The sequence below is a fragment of the Bubalus kerabau genome, chromosome 2, assembly GCF_029407905.1.
Source record: "Bubalus kerabau isolate K-KA32 ecotype Philippines breed swamp buffalo chromosome 2, PCC_UOA_SB_1v2, whole genome shotgun sequence".
In the NCBI taxonomy this organism is placed as follows: domain Eukaryota; kingdom Metazoa; phylum Chordata; class Mammalia; order Artiodactyla; family Bovidae; genus Bubalus; species Bubalus kerabau.
In genome coordinates, this window is record NC_073625.1 from 134,703,567 (window position 1) to 134,718,194 (window position 14,628).

Genomic DNA, 14,628 nt, shown 5'->3' on the forward strand with positions numbered 1-14,628 from the left:
GTTCAAAGATCCTGCAACTCCCTTGTGGTTAAAAGACATCAGCGAGAGAGAACCCATGACTTTGGCCTGCTTGGAACAACGCCAGCCCTCCCTCATGCAGGATTTGGTATGCTGAAAGAAGAGTGTGTTGACACTCAAGAATTGTGACTCACGAGAAAGAATAAAGCGAGCGTTGAACATGTGAGAAACTGGGTTAAGCTGTAACACTCTGTACTCCATAAGCAGCCCTGATCTGGAAAGAACTGGTTAGGCCCAGCCTACTGCAGTGATGCTTCTGAAACAGTCATGGGCGGGACGGGAAGCTGTGAGAGCCCCTCAGCTCAGGGACCCTCCCCTGCTGCTGGAGGTCCCTAGCTCAAGTTGAACTGCCATTTGGAGGCCTGGCTGCCTCTGTGAAGGGATCGGTCTCATAACACTCAGGATCCCACATCCGTGTCTATGAGTTTAGCACGAGGCAGGAAGAAATTTGTGTCCCTATGATGTCTGTGTGTGCATGTATGCTCCGTCCCTTCTGTCGTATCTACCTAACTCTGTGTGACCCCATTTACTGTAGCCTGCCAGGCTCCTCTGTCCAAGGGATTCTCCAGGCAAGAATACTGGAGTGGGTAGCCATTTCATCCTCCAGGGGATCTTCCCGACCCAAGAATTGATCTCACTTCTCCTGCATCTCCTACATTGCAGGTGAATTCTTTTAACCTCTGAGCCACTGGGGAAGCCCATGATGTCTGTAGGACCATTTATTTGGTTAGGTCAGCAAAATGCCCAAGTGATACGGAGAAGCATATCAGACTAAAGTATACTGGCTATTTTCTGGTGAGCTTTCTCTGGTGGTGTGGGGCAGAGGATAAACCCTAGGGCCTTTTTTAAGCCCTGGTGTTGTCCCAACTTGACCTGTGGCCTGAAACAATTGTCCACTGTATTCCAATTTAGAACTCACTCAATCCTGTGTCTCAGACCCAGAACTGAGGCCAGGAAAGACTGAATGCGTTGCCTTAGGTAGCACAGTCATTAATGCTCACACTGGCTTTAAAGCTGATCTTTTAACTCCAGAGTGAGGCAACAGATTAAAAAAAAATGTTCCTAATCTTATAGGCCTATCTAACTTATGAGGGAAAACTTTTCTTTCTCATGGGGGAAAATTAGGTAGGTTAGATAGACAGATAAACAGACAGACAAAATCTCAGGTACTTGGCAAGGCTATTTTTCTTTACCTTAATATAACACAGTGCAATAAAACTACACCTACAAGCAAGAGAGGAAGTAATAGGAAAACACCCCTTTCCAGGCACAGCCCAATAAGACACTATTATATCCCAGGTACATGAGTGGTAACTGGCCAGAGGTTGTTGCTCTGATCTAGCACATCCAGAAAAGAGGAGGAGAGTGGCTTTCATAGAGGAGCTCACAATACAGACTGCAGTTAGAAAGGCAGACAATTAGAAACAATAAAGGTAATCCTGAAGGAAAAATGTATAGGCAAACTTTACTTAAATAAAGGATGGGACATATTCACTTATTGGTGATAAATAAGTGGTGGAAGTGGAACAAGTCACTGGAAGATGGAGGGCTTGGGGAGTAATGCTCTCACCTCTGATCCTCAGGAGTCATTGAAGATCAAGTTGCCTCTTTTGTAACCAAAGATGCCAGAGCCGACAGAACTTCTCACTCTCCTTTCGGTTCCTGGTAAGTTCCCATCACTAACCTTTGTCCCTTGACAAAGGCTTTCTTATTCATCTTTGCACCCCTTAGTGGAGAATGCCTGACATACAGCAAACACTCAATAAATTCTTGCTGAATAAGTTGATAATGCTGTCTTTGTAAGACCTAAAGGGACACATCAGTATGAGGGTTTACTGTGTTTGTTGAGAGGTTACCTCCCTGAAGCTGTCTTATCTCCCAAGCATGGAAGCCAGTTATCTTGCCTAATGTGAAGAGAAGGGAATCTTAATCTCAGTTGTCCAATTTTGGCTGGGGGAGTTAGTTGAAGCAAACCCCAGGGAGTGTGAACCCTTATATTAGGAAATATAAGTCCTAATTTTGGTTCTGCCTCTCACACACAAGTCTGTGTGTGTGTGTGTGTGTGTGTGTGTGTATTAGGTTAGACATGTTGGAACTTGAATAGTTCATCTTTTTTAAGTTACTGAAATTTGCCCCAAAACACCAACGTGAGTCTGACAAGCTACTCATTTAACTTCCAAAAAAGTAGTGTTTTGTGTTTTTAAAAGCAATGCCTACAGAAAAAGACTGACTCTACTACTATCTGTGAGTATGAGCTCTTCTCTTTCTATGAGCCAGTCCTGAAGGGAGAGGGCATGTGCCTGGGAGCAAACTCTTTAGCCTCTGACTCGGTCAAATGCAACCTGGTCCAGAGAGAGCTGAACTCCCTGTAGTAACTAAAATGCAAGTGTTGGGAAAACCTCTCACCTCTGAGATGATCCCACGTGCTGTGGTATTAAGAAATATAAGTTCTAATTTTGGTTCTGACTTACCTGTTCTGTGACCATCAATGAATCACTTCTCTAAGTTTTCTCACCAACAAAATGGGGGAGATTAACAGTATTTAGCTTGTAAGTTTGTTGTGAGGGAAATAAAATGATATAGCATGTGAATATTTAGCATGCCCTTTACATGTAATAGTGTTGTTCACTCAGTCACGTCCAACTCTTTGCGACCCCATGGTGTAACCTGCCAGGCTCCTCTGTCCATGGAATTCTCCAGGCAAGAATACTGGAGTGGATAGCCATTCCCTTCTCCAGGGGATCTTCCCAACCCAAGGATAGAACCCAGGTTTCCTGCATGGCAAGCAGATTCTTTACTACCTGAGCCACCAAGGAAGCCCATATAATAAGTACTCCATAAATATTTGATACTATTGTTATTTTGCTTGTTATCTAAGCATTCAGCAATGCCAGAAATATTAAATGTAGAAGAAATGCAAGATCATTGCTAAAGTATGTGAGTGAAAGCTGAAGAATGATCTGCTCCATTCTTTGGGAATGAGTAGTCCATGGTTAATTCGGAAGAACCACTGGGAGCTGGTTGAATTGTAAATTTGGGGAGGAGGGATGTGTGCATTCAGTGGAGAACAACTGGCACTAAGAACAGACACCTAAGCAGGGAGAGGAGGGCTGTAGAGAATGGTTATAAGGAGTGGGAGTGTGCCTGCTAAGTCTCTTCAGTTGTGCCCGACTCTTTGGGACACTATGGGCTGTAGCCCATCAGTCTCCTCTGTCCATGGGATTCTCCAGACAAGAATACTGGAGGGGGTTGCCATGCCCTCCTCCAGGGGATCTTCCCAACCCAGGGATCAAACCCACATCTCTCATGTCTCCTGCATTGGCAGGTGGGTTCTTTACCACTAGCACCGCCTGGGAAGCCCATAGCATGGGAGAGGGGTAGATAATTCCAACATCCCTTCCAGACCTCAATCAGGGCCATAGGACTGCTGTCAACCTCTGTCTTGCTTCCTGCAAAATCTTAGCTTCTGTTCATGCAGAGTCCTGGTCAGTCCTGTTTAGTTGTCATCTGACCATGAAAGGGAAGTTTACTAAGTCTAGAGCCCTTTATTATATCATGTGATTAAAATTAGAAGTGGGTAGGAAACTAAATTCCATTGATTAAATACACAGAGCATCTAAAGAAAGCCAAGTATGTAGTGTTTAATAATCTCTAAATGAGTGAAAGCTGGTTTCTTGCTGGATGTGGCAATAAATCCAACCACAGGAGCGTGGTGTGGTTTTCCAAATAAACTAGATTTATAGTAGGACTCAGAAAACAGAAAGACAGCTCAGTGATGCAGGCCTTAACTTGTCCTTCCTTGAAATAAATTCTGAATCCTCGCTGAAAATCAAATTGGTTCAAAGACACTGGCAGACATACATCAAAATATTGAGCAGGTGGACTTCAGAGGAATTGCTCACACAAAACTTTCATTTGAGTCCACAGAAGGAGCTTTTACTGTTTGCCTCAAAAAACCACCAACTTTCTGAAATGAATAATCACAACTGTACCACTGCTCTTTCATCTCTTTTCTACCCAAATGAACTGAGTATTCAGGAGTTAAATTCTCTTCTGTGGCTCTTGCAATCCCCCTAGAATAGAGCTCTAAAAGGAGACAGGCAGCTGTTCCAGAAACGCATGAGGCAATAATCAGCCAACATTGCTTACCAAAGCACAACGCTCTTGGGAACACAAGTCGTTATTCAGATCAGCCCCAGACTCTCTCTTTTTTAAATTCTCAAACTGAAAAAATAGGTTGGAACCTTCAAAAATCTCTGTAATTTATGTCCAAAATAAATAAAGTGGTCAAATACTTTTTTATCTTCAGTGTTATAGAAATGTCAGGGCAGACATACAGAATTTCAGAATCAGAGATGAAGAGTTTCAGAAAGCAGCAGTTATTTCTAGACAGAAGACTCTGGTTTGGCTGTGATGTCCATGGCCAATCTCTTCTCAATCTCTCAAAAAGAGAGGTGCCCTGCCTCTAGTGCGAAAGCCTTGCCACATGCTGACAGACGTTAGATGTTAGTAAACTGGATCTTGTCTGGTCACTGCTGCTGAGAAGCCTCCACTGGAGTGACACTGCCCACCTGCAGGATAATGAGTACAAACTCTTTCGTCTAACCCCAAAGACCCTTCTTGATAGCATTGCAACAACCTACCTTTTCAAATTTGGTTTACTCACTCCTGCTCACTGGTCCTCCTTCATAACCACATCATGCCTTCTCCCTTGTCTGCATCCTTACACATACTTTTCCTTATGTTCCAAGTGGCCTCCTCTGTCTTCACTTGGCAAATTCCCACTGGTCCTCTAAGACCTAGTTCAAAGTTGCTTCTTCTCTGAAGCCTTCCCCAGTTGTCTTAGAAAGAAATAGCTGCTCTCTCCACTGCCCCGCTACCCTGTGAGCACAAGGGTCGAGTCTAGAGTCTAGAGGAGCACTTATGATATACCTGTTTGAGGGTCTACATCCCTAGTGAACCCCTCCAGGCAAGGACTGCAGCTTATGTCCAGTGTAGACCAAATACTAGAATACTAGCAAGTCTGATGGAGAAGGAAATAGCAACTCACTCCAGTATTCTTGCTTGGAGAATCCCATGGACTGAGGAGCCTGGTGGGCAACAGTCCATGGGGTCGCTAAGAGTTGGACTCGACTGAGCGACTTCACTTTCACTTTTCACTTTCAGGCATTGGAGAGGGAAATGGCAGCCCACTCCAGTATTCTTGCCTGGAGAATCCCAGGGACAGGGGAGCCTGGTGGGCTGCCATCTATGGGGTTGCTCAGAGTCGGACACGACTGAAGTGACTTAGCAGCAGCAGCAGCAGGTCTGAAGTAGGGAATCTGTTTTGAGAGGAGAAACAGGGCCAGGCCAAAAGGAAGACTGTCTGGGACTTAGCAAGGGGACATGACATGGCTGTGATATAAGTTTGGGAGATCTCAGGATTAGTTACATTCTCTCTGTGCAAGATGAGAGAATAAAAATAACTGCTGCAGACTATATGCCAGGCATGATGTTAAGAGGGTTTCTTTTTTTTTTTTTTTGTACTATGGTTTTTAACTTTCACAATTAAAATATGTACAAATTGCCATACACATAGAGGCATAATGGCTTGGTGGTTAAGTGTCTGTGCTCTGAAAGACCTAGGTTTGAATTTTGACTTACTATTGACAAGCGCCCTTTCCTCACCTCTCAGAGATTCAGTTTTCTGCTCTGTAAGAAGAGATTAATCATAATATCCACTTCATGTGGTTATTGTGAGGACTGAATGCAATGAAAACTTAATAAGCTAATGAAATAATGCAATTAGCATCATTCTTGGTATTCAGTAAGTGGTGCTCAATTAATGTCCCCTCGATGGCAATCTCTGAGAGGGCAGAACCCAGGTCCATTTAGTTCATCACTGGGCCCCAGCTCCTTGTGCAATGTAGAGAAGTCACTCAGTCGTGTCCGACTCTTTGGGACCCCATGGACTGTAGCCCACCAGGCTCCTCCATCCATGGGGTTTTCCAGGCAAGAGTACTAGAGTGGGTTGCCATTTCCTTCTCCATGTGCAATGTAGGTACTCAACAAATATGAAATATGGGTTAAATAAGTGAATGCATAATGGATATAACAGAGGAAGCAGCTGAAGGCCAGGGCCTCAGCAGAGACAAAAGAGACTGAATTATAATACCTAAAAGGAGGTCTAAATATTAAAATAAAATAAGCAAGATCTTCAGAAAAGATTGAAAACTTTCAAACTTTGCTCCCTACTGCATTTAGTACCAGGAAAAATTTGAATGTTTTGAATAGCTTTCATATGCAAAATGGCTTTTCTTTGTTGCCTTAATCACACACACACACACACACACACACACACACACTTAATTGCATTAGGAACTCCGTGAAAACAATCTGTCTCCTGGTCTTGGGCCCAGTTATAACACTTTACATAAACAAGGGAGAAACACAGGGTAGATTTCCTCTTGGTGGCATGCAAATCTAGAATGTAGAGTATTGAGGTTTGCAATGAGGAACCTGAGAATCATGTCCATCTGATAAGGTTCTCCCCTAAGTCCCTGACTAGGCTCTGTCTCCTTCCCTAATCTGGATTTCAGTGCCTAAGGGACTGTGATGGGGAAAGGAAGAAATGAGAAGTTCAGAAGTGATTATAATTTGGAATCCGGGGATCTGTGAAAATCTACCTCCGTGAATGAGGTGGAGCTGGCCCCAACTTTATTCCTATGGCCTGAAGTTGTCATCGAGTTCATATAATTCATGCCAATGGTATTTTTCGTTTAACTATATTACTTCAGATCCCTGGGGGCATATACTAGGGCTAGGAAACTGAACAGACAAAGCATTGACAAGGCCCAGGTGACTGGTTTGGACTGATTGGGGTCTTGTGGCTCTGGGCAGGCTTCAGGCACCAGAAAAGGTAATTGTGTTTTCAGGGTGTAGGCTGGGATCAAGCACAGGGCAGAAATTGCTTTTTATTCTCAGCTCCTTTAAAAGTCTTTGGGACCCAACTATGAATTCTGGACAGGGATCTTATCCACATAGTCTTAGCTATCTTATCTGTAAAAATGTTGAAATATTTTCTCCCAGAATTGTAGTGAAGATGGAATAAGATCTACATGTATTGCTTGAATGAGCAGTACAAATAAAATCCTGAGGCGACTGATAAACAAGTACTAGAATTGCTTAGACTGGTTGTTAATGTGTTAATTAAAAACAATTCTGAACTCTCACCAAAATTCAATTTTTACTTCACAGTTCTGTCATTTCATTTGAAATGAATGAACTTGACCAAATGAACACAGTTCTATTATTTAAAAATATTCCGTAATTTATATTTAAACTACTTCAGAAATGCCCTTCCTGGTATTTCATTGCGTTAAGGAGTTTTACTGTATAAAAAACTGAGTTTCTAAAAAAAAAAAAAATACTGTGTTAACCTGTCTTTTGCTATTGATTCAGCACTGACAGTGATAGCTGCTAGCAACAAGTCTCAGAAAAATGGTATAAAATCAAATGCCCTCTATTGTGGTTCTGTTTCAATACTTCGTGTATCACAGCCTATGGCTGGAAGTTTAATTCAAGACATCCTCAGAGCTGAAGCGCAGGTGACTTAACTAAGGTGCCTGGAAAGCAGGAAGTGTGTTGCTTAGCAACTGGAAACATTTGAAAATATCCAGTGCATCTTCTGTTTAGTGTTCACAGCCCTTCTGATTTTCCAATACACATAGCAGATGTTCAGCCTCCTGTTTAAATTTTAAAGGCATGAAACAGAGTAGTGAAAAGCGGAGACGGCACTTTCATTTGCAAACTAACAAATTGGCTTCTGCTCCAAATCTTTGGGAATTTGCAGAGACTCATTTCCTCCGTGTTGATTTCCCTTTCCTCCTCCCTCAGATAGAACTAGTTCACTGCTATTTTTTCCTCCTTTAACCTACAAGAGGAGTTAAGCTTCTCATAAATCAGGCAGGCTTGCTGAGAATGTTGATAAAGAAGGCAAGGATAGAGAGAGACTTAAGAAGATCATTCATTCATTCACTTATTCACTTGTCCTTTCATTCATCTGTTGGTGAATTAACAAATAAATGCAGTATTGTTTAGCCATTAAGAGCCAGAAATCAGACACACTTGAGTTCAAATCCCTATCTTATCCTGAATGAACTCATTTGAAATTATATAACTTCTTACCAAGTTTCCATTTCCTCCTCATGAAAGGGAATAATAGTAGGATCTGTCTTATAGTGTGTGTGTGTGTGTGTGAGACTTAAATGAAATAAAGTAGTTAAAGGGATCAAAGTAGTTCATGGTACAGAGGGAGCTCTCGATAAGTGTGGGTGATACTGTTACCAATGTTGTTATTTTGTTGGTAAATGCCCACTTTGTGACACTGAGGTTTCTGTAACTTAATGGGAAAGAGCATAGCCTCTGAAGTCCGACTACCCATTCAAACAAGTTGCTTAACCCATGAGTGGCTCGATTTTCTTAGGTGTAAACTGAGGCTAACAATAGCATTTTACCCCATAGGTTTTGTGAGAATTAAATGAGAGATGTTTGTGAAGACTATAGCCTAATGTGAGGCATGCAGGGTTATTTAGTGTGCCACAAAAGCTGAATACCATCATTATTATGATTATGCATCATTGCCTATGGAGTTACAAAGATGAATAAATCATAGTCCCTGGTTTGGAGTAGTCTTGTGGGGGTACACATATTCACTGGAGCACCTAAAAGTATTTACCTAGAAGGGGACTAGTATGATAATAGAGTTATAAACACAAGTTTGTAGAAATTCCAATAAGGGTATTACCCTCCTAAGGCAGCCATTAGAACTATGGTTTTCAACTTGGCTACACATTAGAATCACCTTTAAAAGTCATTGATGTCTGGGTTCCGGTTCCCTTTCTAGAGTTTTTGACAATTGGTATGGGGCATATAACCTGGGCACCAAGATTTTCTAAAGCTCTTGGATGATTTTAATATGCAGCTGAGTGTTGATGCTGATCATATTTACTGCAGAATTGGCACAAGTGTTTGGGAGGAGCCATGAGGTTCTTATCTTTGCCATCTCTACTTGGCCATGAGCATTCCAGTGTAGTAACTGCAATAGTAGCAATTCCTCTGATTTTTCCAGGTGGTAGTACAGCAGTAATAATTAATACTGAGAGCAACTGCAGTCGCTTAGTTGGAACTTACTATGTGCCAGGCGCTGTACCAAGTGCTTCTAAATTATCATCTCAGCAATCCTCAACTCAGCTCTAAGCTATCATTTCATACCAGAGACCCTGAGATTGGTCACTGGAAATCCAGACTACTTGCCAGTAACCTTCTCGCTCAGATCTTTCTCCTTGTATCTCCACTTTCAAATAGAAAAAACTAGGTGTGCTCGCTCTGTAATCCTGAATGACTGTGAACAGTGAGGCCTCTTGGGTGGAGAGAAGCCTGGAGTCTCCCTGCGGATACAGCAGCATTTATGTGGACCAAAGTGTGAACATGCAGAGTACTGGGGGGTTGCGAGGTAGGGAAAGCAAGTTAGCCATTAGAGCTGGGTAGGATTTGGGGTTCTTTAGAGATTTGTTCCGGAGAAGGCAATGGCACCCCACTCCAGTACTCTTGCCTGGAAAATCCCATGGACAGAGGAGCCTGGTAGGCTGCACTCCATGGGGTTGCTAAGAGTCGGACATGACTGAGCGACTTCACTTTCACTTTTCACTTTCATGCATTGGAGAAGAAATGGCAACCCATTCCAGTGTTCTTGCCTGGAAAATCCCAGGGATGGGGGAGCCTGATGGGCTGCCGTCTATGAGGTCGCACAGAGTCGGACACGACTGAAGCGACTTAGCAGTAGAGATTTGTTCTTGTTCATTAAGGGAAGAAGTCTGGGCCTGGCATAGGGACCACAAGCCAGAAAAGAACAACCTCATCCTTTATGAAGTTCCCTTGGGCACAGTAGTGCTGTTCTGGGTTGGGAGTAGAAGGTTTGAGGTTAGAAAGACAAGGGAGACAAGGCCAGAACTTGTGTCTAGGCAATTTTCATCTGGACCCATTTGGAAATGGTGTAGACCTTCTAAATATGGTCGTTTCCGAGCACTTAAAAAAACCATGTCAGCGAGGTTTGCTAATGTCGCCATATAAAGGGCAGCATGGAATCACAAAAGGAACAGCAGCTGTTGTTGTGGAGGCCCCACTGTGTGCCAGGCACTTTGCATATATTATTTCACTTAATTACTAAAAAAATCCTATGAGGTTGGAATTATCATGATCTTGCTACAAATAAAAGCACTGAATCTCCAGGACTATAAGTATTTTGCTGCAGATCAAGCAGCTGGTGATTTGAGAACTAAGCAAATGCCTCCTGACTGTGGCCGTCAACATCAAAGGCAAGGAGGCCGCTGACTAGTGGGTATCTTGGAGTGGATATTCGTATTCAACCACAGACAACTGATTGAGAGATCTGACGAGTGAGCCAACATTCCCCTCTCCCCCCAAATACTTAAATGTGTCTCCTGTGGCCTGACACGTGGGTGGTGGAGGAAGGGACTTGGTAGAACCAAGGTCAAAGCATGTCTTCCACATTTGTACTTCTGCCCCTCTGTTTCTGTGTTTATGTAAACTCTTTTTGGAAGAAGGGAGGTGGGGTTCTTTTCCTCTTAACATTGCTTCCAAGGTACTTGGCATTCTATTTTCTAGAAGAGGACATGGCTTTGACTCGGATTTTTGTGTTTCTTTTTAGCTATAATTATTTTAGGTGTGCTAAATCTAAATAATAATTCAAAGAACATAGGAATGAATAATATGAATTAAAAGGTTTTGTTAGCAAAAAAATTATAGACAATTATAAAAAGCATTCTTTTTTGGTCTTTCCCCCAATATAAACATTGTAACTCTTCTGTAGTATATGTGTATTTTTGCAGGTATATGCATCTGGGGCTTACTTTCAGACCTTCTTCCTTGTGTGATTAATTTGAACATTTCTGAAGTCATAAATTTCATAAAAATAAAATCCACTGTCTTATTTATATTACTTGAAAGTAGACAATGACATACCATCAAGAATTCACCATCCTGATATGGACTCTTAGTTAGGCCACTCCTAGCCTATAGGATAGCCTGAAGATGAGTCCAGCTTGATTATTGACAGGTTTCTGCCCACGGCAGGACAATATCTCCCACTCCCAAGAAGCTTCTGCACAGTGACAGCATGGCTGTCACGGGGCTAGGGCTCAGAATTGATCACCTAGGAATATGCCCAAGGAAACTGCTCTATATGGATACTGCTAGGGGAAGGGCCAAGGACTCAGGGCATGTCTCTGCTTTAGAGTTGGTTGGTACTAGAGGGGCTGTATGGAGAAGGCAATGGCACCCCACTCCAGTACTCTTGCCTGGAAAATCCCATGGACGGCGGAGCCTGGTAGGCCGCAGTCCATGGGGTCGCTAAGAGTTGGACACGACTAAGTGACTTCACTTTCACTTTTCCCTTTCACGCATTGGAGAAGGAAATGGCGGCCCACTCCAGTGTTCTTGCCTAGAGAATCCCAGGGACAGGGGAGCCTGGTGGGCTTCCGTCTATGGGGTCGCACAGAGTCGGACACGACTGAAGCGACTTAGCAGAAGCAGCAGCAGCAGAGGGGCTGTATAGGCTCTGTGGATGGGTTCCCCAGAAAAGATTGGATGAGCACCTCAGCTTGAGGGCTGGGGTTGGAAGTTTGGATCTCTTCTGAGACCTGGGACCATGGATTTATGGAAAAGGGCATAGCTTTTTGACTTAGAGAACATTGGGGCTGTGCTTAGTCATTCAGTCATGTCTGACTTTTTGTGACCCCATAGATTGCAGCCTGCCAGGCTTCTCTGCCCATGGAATTCTCCAGTCAAGAACACTGGAGTGGGTTGCCATGCCCTCCTCCAGGGGATCTTTACAACCCAGGGATTGAACCCAGGTCTCCCACATTGCAGGTGGATTCTTTACTGTCTAAGCCACCGGGGAAGCCTGAGAGGAGATCAAAGGAGACTTTGTGCCAACTTGGATTTGAGTTTGAAGAGGGGAGAAGGATGGTGGTGGTAGGTGCCCAGGGAGGTGAGAATAGTAATGAAGGAGGCTGGAGACCTGTGGAAGTTTTGTTTCATAGAAGTCAGGAACTGATGCGGGTTGGAAATTTTTGTAGCCACTCAAAAGAGCCATTTACTCCTAGCCTTAAATGAAAGCCATTTATTCCTAGCCTATGACTTCCCTGGTGGCTCAGATGGTAAAGCGTCTGTTTACAACACGGGAGACCCAGGTTCGATCCCTGGGTTGGGAAGATCCCTTGGAGAAGGAAATGGCAATCCACTCCAGTACTATTGCCTGGAATATCCCATGGACAGAGGATCCTGGTAGGCTACAGTCCATGGGGTCGCAAAGAGTCGGACACGACTGAGCGACTTCACGTTCATGTTCACGTTAAATGAAAAGGTCTTGTGAATGGATTGGGACTGAACATGATAAAGAGAGGAGGACTTGAGTCTTGGTTCTCTCATGAACTGGTATTGTGACCTTGAGAAAGCCTGTTAAACATTTGAGTCTCACATTCTTAAATTCTTGGAAAGGAGGAAAAGTGATAGATTTTTTTGTTCTCCTTTCTGAAAAGGTACCATTAAAAAAAGTTTTCACCTTTGTGAAGGGAGGATATTTATTTAGAGTGGCACTGTCCAGGATACATTTTCTGCAATGATGAAAGTGTTCTATGACCCTGCACTGACTGATATAGTAGACAGTGGCCACATTTGGCTCAGACTGAGCACTTAAGCCGTGGCTAATGAGACTAGGCTACAGAATCTTAAGTGAAATAAAATTAATTTAATTACTTCAGCCTTAGGTGGCTAATGACCATCATATTGGACAGTTCTGGCCTAGATAGCTTTGGAACAGAGTATGCTTCTCAGTTTGGAATGTTTGCATGGGGTGATGCCCAAAATATTTTATAAATGGCATAAAACAGGAAAGAGACTCTCTCTTATTAGTTGCCTTCTCTCCCTGGGGACTCCCTGTTTTGAACTGTGAGAGAATATTTACTTGACAGTGTAATTTACATAGCAAATTAAGCATAGGGCATGTCACTTTTTATCATGGCACTTGAAACTCAGTTGTTTTCTATGAAAGATGGAGATTTTAAATAAAATTAAATATAAAAGCACTTCATGAGTGACTAAAGAAACATTTTTCAAATTCCAACATTATAAATTGAGAAGACTCTCTTCTTCAGAGCATAATGTCCATAGTCTATAAAGGAAAGCATTTTCTTTATTGCTTAGCAATATACCAGAGACCTACCAAATAATGTTTTTCGGGCTTAAAACTCTGGAAATTTGTGTTAATTTATGTCACATTCAAACCATTCTATTCTTCACTTTAACATCTTATAATAAAAGCTTGGAATTACTCATAGATTAATTACTTTTGAAGTATTTATTATTTAGAAAGAGCTTGGGTCTGCAGCTAGCAATGGTCTATGTGGAAGAGACAAGATATATACCCTCATGTGAGTAGATACATGTTTTTATGAACAAGACCTATGGAGAATGTTTATATATTCATGTGACTCAAAGCTTTTGTTTATTTTTTTTCCCACAATTTTGGCCCAATGTTAAATTTTGGCCCAATGTTAACTGATTGCCATTAGTTAAAAAAAAAAAACAGGTTTTCCCTCTGGGATTAAATCCTTGTTTTCTTTGTAAATTTCAACATAAACAATGGGCTTGAACGGCTGTTGTTTTTTTCAGGGCACCTGAGGGGGACTTACTGGGGTCCCTACATAATCATTCAACTGAAATGATCATCTTGAAGCAAAAGGGGCACAAATAGAGAACTAGATATTTTCCTATTCTTCCATTATTTCTTTTCTTCCAACCACTTCTTTGTTTTCCTAAAAGCTTTGGGAATAGTGGAATGGTGGAAAGCACATAGGCAACTCCCAACTCCAAAAACATTAGAGCTCTGTGACCTTGTGCCCAACTCCGCTGTCCTCTTGCACAAAATGAGAATACAAATATCTGTAGAGGTAAGAATGTAGAGTATTCAGTACCTAGCAAACAAGAACCCTTTAATAAATGGTTATTATTGGCCAGACTTCATTGTCTTTGTCTCTTTTATTTATTTTCTGATCCTCTATCCCTTTTGTTTTCCTCATTTTCCTTCTTCCTTTTCTGTTGAGTCATCCTTTTTCATATTCTTCTTGGCAACCTTAAAACTTTAATGGGATAAGGCTGTATGTATAAGTAACTACCTTTGTCTACCTTCTCTTCATTCTTTCTTCTTTGTCTACCTTCTTTTGTTTAGTCTACAAATCTTTGGTTATCCCTACCAATCTATATCTATCTATATTTTTAAAATAGATAAAGTTGTAGGGTAAAACTGAAAGCAAGAATAAAAAATGGCCAAGCACCCACTTTATATCAGGCACTGGAATTAGATCCATTCAGCAAGGAAGGACTATGTGCTCGGTGTACCCTACATCCAGCTGCTTCTGTGCACAGAGATTAGACAACGATGCACTCTGGCTAGGTTCATAGTCCTTGATTAACACTTCTCAGTACTTTTTGGTACTTATTTAGAAATCAATGCTATTAGAATTTAAAAGAAAAATCATCAGAGTAAATCTA

At 42.1% G+C, this 14,628-nt stretch overlaps 1 long non-coding RNA gene across 2 annotated transcripts in view; it reads left to right on the top strand.

Moving 5' to 3' along the window:
• Window positions 1-14,628, top strand: part of LOC129643856 (uncharacterized) — a 220,534-nt gene that overhangs the window by 170,876 nt on the left and 35,030 nt on the right. Inside the window, exon 1 of one of the 2 annotated variants that reach the window (XR_008710542.1) lies at window positions 1,618-1,683. The exons of the other annotated variant lie outside the window; for it this stretch is intronic. This is a non-coding gene — a long non-coding RNA (uncharacterized LOC129643856). Of the gene's footprint in view, window positions 1-1,617; window positions 1,684-14,628 lie in introns of those variants that run through there. 2 annotated transcript variants of the gene reach the window in all.